General features: G+C 38.2%; 1 non-coding gene across 1 annotated transcript; it reads left to right on the top strand.

Moving 5' to 3' along the window:
- The first annotated feature begins 1623 nt into the window (after positions 1–1623).
- On the top strand, positions 1624–1730 carry LOC114213181 (U6 spliceosomal RNA). Its single transcript, XR_003610155.1, has one exon. It is a non-coding gene; the product is annotated as a U6 spliceosomal RNA (small nuclear RNA).
- Positions 1731–7900: the final 6170 nt, after the last annotated feature.

The following is a 7900-nucleotide window of genomic DNA, read 5'->3' as shown; positions in this document are numbered from 1 at the left end:
TTTTTCACCAGCTTCCTACTCATGGCAACCGCTCTGCCTCAAGCGCACTTGTGGGTGGCTCTGCCATTCTGAGCCCTCACACACCACACACAGACCTTCTTTGGTGTGTGCAGTCTTCTGGAACATGTACTCTCTAGTGCTGGTGGCTCTTCTTGTAAGCATAAGCTACTCTTGCCCCAGAACTCTGGTGAATAAAATCTTCATATCAGTATGAAAGTTTTGCTTTTATTTACTCTTTGATATTGACTTGAGACATACTGCTTGCTCTCACATTGATATAATATGTTCAGTCAAGTTGTCTAAGACCCTGACAATCAGACCAATCTGCCTTGGGTTCATTAAATCAGTGGGGCCACTATAAGAGGAGGTATGTATACAATTATAGTTACAGCATATAGCAAACAGCAGGCCCAAAGTAGTAGTCCTCACTTTGCCTCTTGGTCTCTCCAGAAGGCCATATAAAAGTGGTGGATTTAGATGTAAATGGCTCTGACTGAATGTGGCAGCCCTGAATATGGCGGTAGTGGTGGTGACTGGCTTTCCTTTTTAGTCTGGGTGTGACTTTTATCTCAAATGATTCTTTGAGTTACTACCAGAGTAGGACATATGGCTGCAGTCTGGGGGAGAGAAAAACAACTAAGTCTACTTGGTGTATCTTTATTCTTTACACAACTTGGCTATAAAATTTATACAAGCATCTGTATTAGTCAGGTTCTCCAGAGAAACAGAATCAATGGAATGTATATGTGTTTCTCTCCTTCTCTCTCTCTCTCTCTCTAAAGGGATTTATTATAAAGAATTGGCTTATGCAGATGGGAGATGGACAAATTCCAAGGTCTGCAGGTTGAGTTGGCAAATTGGTGACTCAGCAGAGCCATTGGTATAGTTCCATTCTGAAGGCTACCAGGCTCAAGACTCAGTAAACGTAAAAGCTGATGTTTTAGTTCAGGTCTGAAGGCAGGAGAAAAACTGACGTCCAGCTCGAATGCAGTCAGGCAGAAGGAATTCTCTCTTACTCTGACCTTTTATTCTATTCTGGCCTTCTACTGATTGGATGAGGCCCATCCACAGTAGAGAGGACTGTCTGCTTTACTGAGTCTACCAATTCAAATGTTAATCTCTTCCAGAAACACCCACACCCAGAATAATGTTTGAGTAACTATCTGGGCACTCTGGCCTAGTCAAATTGACACATATATTTATCCATCGCAACATTCATGAAGAATGTAGGAACATATAATTTACAATTCAATTCCCATTTATATGTATGGCTATTACTTGATGGATGTGATCATGCTTTTAGAATTCAGTGAAAGGAAAGGCATGAGAAAATTTTAATGAGATTATTTATTTCCTGTGTTTTTCTCAAGGAGTATATTAATCTGTAGATCTTTTTTCCTCTACTTCGTTTAACAACTTAGAGTATATACTTTATCTTGCTGTCTTTGGCGTCAAAAAAAAAAGATGTGATAGGTCTTTCTCTGTTCTACGAAAAATGATTCTTTTTTCTCTAAAGAAGGTGCTCATCTTCACACTATGAAGTCTAAATGTTCTACCCACCATAAAAAGAACAGTTAGGCCAGAATTTCGGCCTGAAGAATAGCTTAAAGAAATCCTGTGGTTGTGCTCACTTTGGCAGTACATGTACTAACACTGGAATGATACAGAGAAGTTTAGTATGGCCCCTGAGCAAGGATGACATGCAGGTTTGTGAAGTATTCCATATTAAAAAAAAAAAAAAGGAAGTAAAAGAAATTCTGTGGCTTTTTTTTCCATTAGTGTCAACTAACATGGGTTGTCTCAGAGAAGCTGCTTGAGCTGACTCACCTCAATATGATGCCTGTTGGGTTTTGTATTACCAGCTTTCTTCACCTGAGAATTCGACTAAGAGAGAAGTCTGTCAGCAGGTTACAGCTTGATCCAATTGGTGGTTATTTGGGCCACAGCATGGGGAAATCTGGGGGGTTGGATGGGCCTTCTAGGTGTGAGGTTCTTTCTTGCAGAGGTGGTTTATATAAGAGGCATGGAGAGGTAGCTCCTAATTTTCTTTTTTTTTTTTTTAAGATTTTATTTATTTATTTGACAGAGAGAGACATAGCGAGAGAGGGAACACAAGCAGGGGGAGTGGGAGAGGGAGAAGCAGGCTTCCCGTGGAGCAGGAACCCCGATGCGGGACTCGATCCCAGGACCCTGGGATCATGACCTGAGCCGAAGGCAGACGCTAAACGACTGAGCCACCCAGGTGCCCCAGCTCCTAATTTTCTTAATACAATCAACTGGGAGGAAAAATTTGCTGTAATGGTATTACTTCTGTGGTAAACCTTCTCAGAGATCTCTGGCCCAGTGACTGGCCCAAAAGAAAGACTCAATAGAAATACTGACTTTACTTGAAGTCTATGGGTCATTTTTAAAAAGTTTTGATTTTATGATTTTATTTATTTATTTGACAGAGAGAGAGAGAGAGCACAAGTAGGGGGAGTGGCAGGCAGAGGGAGAGGGAGAGGAAGGTTCCTTGCTGAGCAGGAAGCCCGATCTGGGGCTCAATCCCAGGACCCTGGGATCATGACCTGAGCCGAAGGAAGATACTTAACTGACTGAGCCACCCATGCGTCCCTAAAAATTTTTTTTTTAAAGATTTTATTTATTTATTTGAGAGAGAGAGAGAGAGAGAGAATGAGAGATAGAGAGTACGAGAGGGAAGAGGGTCAGAGGGAGAAGCAGACTCCCTGCTGAGCAGGGAGCCCGATGTGGGACTCGATCCTGGGACTCCAGGATCATGACCTGAGTCAAAGGCAGTTGCTTAACCAACTGAGCCACCCAGGTGCCCGTCCCTAAAAGTTTTTATTTTAGTTCCAATCAGTTAACATACAGTGTTATATTAGTTTCAGGTGCACAATATAGTGATTCAACACTTCCATATAATACCCAGTGCTTATCACAAGTGCCCTCCTTAATCCCCATCACCTATTTCACCCATCCCCCCCAACCCCCTCCCCTCTTCTAACCATCAGTTTGTTCTCTATAATTAAGAGTCTGTTTCTTGCTTTGTCTCTCTCTTTTTTTCCCTTTGCTCATTTGTATTGTTTCTTAAGTTCCACATATGAGTGAAATCATATGGTATTTGTCTGTCTCTGACTGGTTTCTTTCACTTAGCATTATACTTTCTATTTCCATCCATGTTGTTGCAAATGTCAAGATTTCATTCTTTTTTTGGTGGCTGAATCATATTCCATTGTATATATATATATATATATATACCACCTCTTTATCCATTCATCAATTGTTGGACACTAGGCTGCTTTCACATCCTGGCTATTGTAAATAATGCTGTTATAAACATAGAGGTGCATGTATACCTTTGAATTAATGTTCTTGTATTGTGTGGGTAAATACTCAGTAGTGCAATTGCTGGATCATAGGGTAGTTCTATGTTTAACTTTTTGAGGAACCTCCACACAGTTTTCCAGAGTGCTGCACCAGTTTGCATTCCCACCAACAGTGCAAGAGGGTTCCTTTTTCTCCACATCCTCATCAATACCTGTTGTTTCTTGTGTTTTTGATTTTAGCCATTCTGACAGGTGTGAGGTGATATCTCATTGTAGTTTTGATTTGCATTTCCCTGATGATAAGTGATGATGAGCATCTTTTCATGTGTCTCTTGGCCATCTGTATGTCTTCTTTGGAGAAATGTCTGTTCATTTTATTTATTTATTTATTTATTAAAGATTTTATTTATTTATTCATGAGAGACAGAGAGAGAGAGAGAGAGAAGCAGAGGGAGAAGCAGGTTCCCAAGGAGCAGGGATCCCGATGTGGGACTCGATCCCAGGACCCTGGGATCATGACCTGAGCCGAAGGCAGACGCTTAACATCTGAGCCACCCAGGCGCCCAATGTCTGTTCATTTAAAAAAAAAGATTTATTTATTTATTTGAGAGAGAGAGCACATGCAAGTGGGTGGAAGGGCAGAGGGAGAGGGGAAAAAAATCCTCAAGCAGGCTCCCTGCTGAGAGAGGAGTCTAATGTGGGGCTCAATCCCAGGACTCTGAGATCTGACCTGAGCCAAAATCAAAAGTAGGATGCTTAACCAACTGAGCCACCCAGGTGCCCCTTCTCCCCATTTTTAAATTGGATTATCTCTTTTTTAGATCTTGATTTGTTTAAGTTCTTTATATATTTTGGATACTGACCCTTTATTGGATATATCATTTGCAAATATCTTTTCCCATTTGGTAGCTTGCCTTTTAGTTTTATTGTTTTCTTTACTGTGCAGAAGTTTTTTATTTTGATATAGTCCCAAAAGTTCATTTTTGCTTTTGTTTCCCCTGCCTCAGAAGATATATCTAGAAAGAAGCTGCTATGGCTAGTGTCAAAGAAGTTACTGCCTGTGTTCTCTTCTAGGATTTTTATGGTTTCAGGTCTCACATTTAGGTCTTTAATCCATTTTGAATTTATTTTTGTGTATGGTGTAAGAAAGCAGTCCAGTTTCATTCTTTTGCATGTTGCTGTCCATTTCTCAACACCATTTGTTGAAGAGACTGTCCTTTTCCCATTGGGTATTCTTTCCTGCTTTGTTGAAGATTAATTGACCATATAATTGTGGGTTTATTTCTGGATTTTCTGTTTTTTTAAAGACTTATTTATTTTAGAGAGAGAGAAAGAGAGCGCAAGCAGGAGGGTAGGGGTTGAGGGAGAAAGAGAGAGAGAATTTCCAGCAGATCCCACGCTGAGCGTGGAGCCCGATGTAGGGCTCGATCTCACAGCCCTGATATCATGACCTGAGCCAAAATCAAGAATGGGATGCTTAACCGACTGAACCACACAGGCACCCTTGGATTTTCTATTTTGTTCTATTGATCTACACATCTATTTTTGTGCCAGTATCATACTGTTTTGATTACTACAGCTTTGTAATATAGTTTGAAGTCCAGAATTGTGATGCTTCCAGCTTTGCTTTTCCTTTTCAAGATGGCTTTGGGTATTCAAGGTCTTTTTTGGTTCCATACACATTTTAGGATTGTTTGTTCTAGTTCTGTGAAAAGTGCTATTGTTATTTTGATAGGGATTGCATTAAATGTGTAGATTGCTTTGGTTAGTATAGACATTTTAACAATATTTGTTCTTCCAATCTGTGAGCATGGAACATCTTTCCATATCTTTGTGTCATCGTCAATTTCTTTCATCAGCATTTTACAGTTTTCAGACTACAGGTCTTTCACCTCTTTGGTTAAGTTTATTCCTAGGTATCTTATTATTTTTGGTGCAGTTATAAATGGGATTGTTTTCTTAATTTCTCCTGCTGCTGCTTCATTATTAGTGTATAAAATGCAACAAATTTCTGCATGTTAATTTTTGTATCCTGCGACTTTATAAATTCACTGATCAGTTCTAGCACTTTTTTGGTGGTCCTTAGGGTTTTCTATACAGAATATCGTGTCATCTGCAAAAAGCGATAGTTTTACTTCTTCCTTACCAATTTGAATGTCTTTTATATCTTTTTGTTGTCTGACTGCTGTGACTAGGACTTCCAGTACTATGTTGAATAAAAGTGGTGAGAGTGGCCATCCTTGTCTTCTTCCTGACCTTAGGGGAAAAGCTCTCAGTTTTTCCCCATTGAGGATGACGTAGGCTGTGGGTTTTTCATAGATGGCCTTTATTATGTTGAGGTATATTCCCTCTAAACCTACTTTGTTGAGGGTTTTTATCATGAACGGATATTGTACTTTGCCACAGGCTTTTTCTGTGTCTATTGAGTTGATCATAAGTTCTTATCCTTTTTCTTATTGATGTAATGTATCACGTTGATTAATTTGCAAATATTGAACCACCTTGCAACAGAGGAATAAATCCCACTTGATTGTGGTGAATGATTTTTTTAATGTAGTGTTGGATTTGGTTTGCTAGTATTTTGTTGAGGGTTTTTCCATCTCTGTTCATCAGGGATATTGCCCATAGTTATCTTTTTTAGTGGGGTCTTTATCTTATGGCCATTCTTTTTGCTGTTCTTTGTACCTTCAAATCAGACTCTCTGCTTGGTCACCTGACCCTTTTTCCATCCTGTCCCTTCCTCAGTGGTTCAGGACTGGTACAAGTGTGCTGTACTTGTCAGACCCTATTTTGGACTGTTATTCTCTCCTATCTTCTGGTTTTCACTCCCAAAGTGTTTCAGACTTGACCTTTGTCTTTGCTTTCCAGCCTTATGCTTGCCCTTTTGGATCAATGAGATTTTCAGCTTTTTTGATTCCCTGACTCTTCTCTAACGCTTCTCATTTCTAGATTTTTGAAACAGACAACTTTTCCAATCCTATTCTGGGGTTTGGAGCCTCACCCTGTGCTAACCTGTCCTGGCTATGGACTTAAAGGTAATTTGAGAAGTAGCAAGCTCATTTTATGGATTAAATTTATACATCAAATAAGTATATACAAAGAAATAAACATATATAAAATTACTTCATTCCCAAATTATTTTTCTTCCAGACTTCTGCTTGCTAAATCAGAATTTTGCCCCTTTAGGACCTTCATAGTAAATGACTAAGCAAAATGCAAAATCTGCCCCTAATAAAACAGCCTCTAAAATGGATGGGATGGAGGGCCAAACCAAAAGAGGAAAAATAGGAAATTTGAGAAATAAGAGAAATATCTCTTTCAGTATTAATACTTTTTAGATTATATCTCTATATAGTAAGCTCTCAACATTTTATGGAGCACACAGGAGTTTAATAACAAAAGTGTTAAATGGTTAAAACATATAGGAGTAAAATAAAAAAATGTACTATAAGTTGGCTAAATTTTTTAAAAATGTACTATAAGTTGGCTAAAACAAAACAAAACAAAACAAAACATATAGGAGGCCAAGCCTAGTTGTTAGCCCTCTTAAGGTATCATGGAATGGTCACTTTGCTCATGGGACTCAAGCAACTCTGTTTTGAAAGCTTTTCTAAATGATAAAACATTGTTAGAAATGAGTGAAATTTTTCTACTACATGTAAGCTTGTCATCAGAAGGAATTAAGAATTACTTATCCTCATATAATTGGACTAGGTTTTATTCACTAACAATAAAAAATGGTTACTGCCTTAATTGTTTCCACCCTGGGGCTTATTGGTCATAAAGCCCTCTAAAAACAAATGAATTTGTAGTGCTTATTTTGACAAGAAGTAAATACAAAGGTAAAGCATAGTTTGTATAGTGTTGTTATCATGACACTCTTGGGCATAATTTATATATAAAGAAAATAAAAAGGCAAACATAACTTTTAAGCTTATTGCCTGTAAAGAACTTAATTGAAAACAGTTTTCTTCTTTTAAAAAGTGATTTATTTTAAATGTGCTTTTAAGAACAAAGGTCTTATTGATAACCATTTTAAGTGTATTATCTCAATGTGGGATTTAAGTAAAAGGTCAAATCTTACAGAGGTATTTTTGGTATGACTCAGTTCAGATCACAGACAAACTTTATCAAGAAAATGAAATTAGTTAACATTTTCAAGTCTGAGCACTTGTCTAGAGAGGCAGCAACCCTACCCCGCCCCCACCACCACAAATACAGACTTCAAGGAGAGAACTTTGGTTGAGAAACATGGAAAACAAAAAAATTCAAAATGCTATTGTGTAAATGTTCTTTAAGTAAGATAGTATTATATGATGGGAAAAGCACTGGATATGTTTTACTAAAGAATAAACTTAGTTCACATATGTGGTTTTTGCAGTGTGGACAGATGAATCAGATCTTTTCTGCTTAAAGTTATTTGCATATATTCAACATATTCAATTAAAAGACCAACATTTTATTTCAGAAAAGCTAATGTGGAATTTTTAATTTAACATTTAACTCCTGTCCAGTAGTTCATCTTTCACCCCCAGCCCCCTCACCCTCCATCTCCGGAACATCTGTGACTTGCC

Source organism: Eumetopias jubatus, unplaced genomic scaffold (assembly GCF_037043125.1).
Source record: "Eumetopias jubatus isolate StellerSeaLion01/CBP00866 unplaced genomic scaffold, mEumJub1_p1.0 scaffold_3, whole genome shotgun sequence".
Classification (NCBI taxonomy): domain Eukaryota; kingdom Metazoa; phylum Chordata; class Mammalia; order Carnivora; family Otariidae; genus Eumetopias; species Eumetopias jubatus.
The sequence above is the reverse complement of the archived record's forward strand: the minus strand, read 5'-3'. Positions and strand labels throughout refer to the sequence as shown.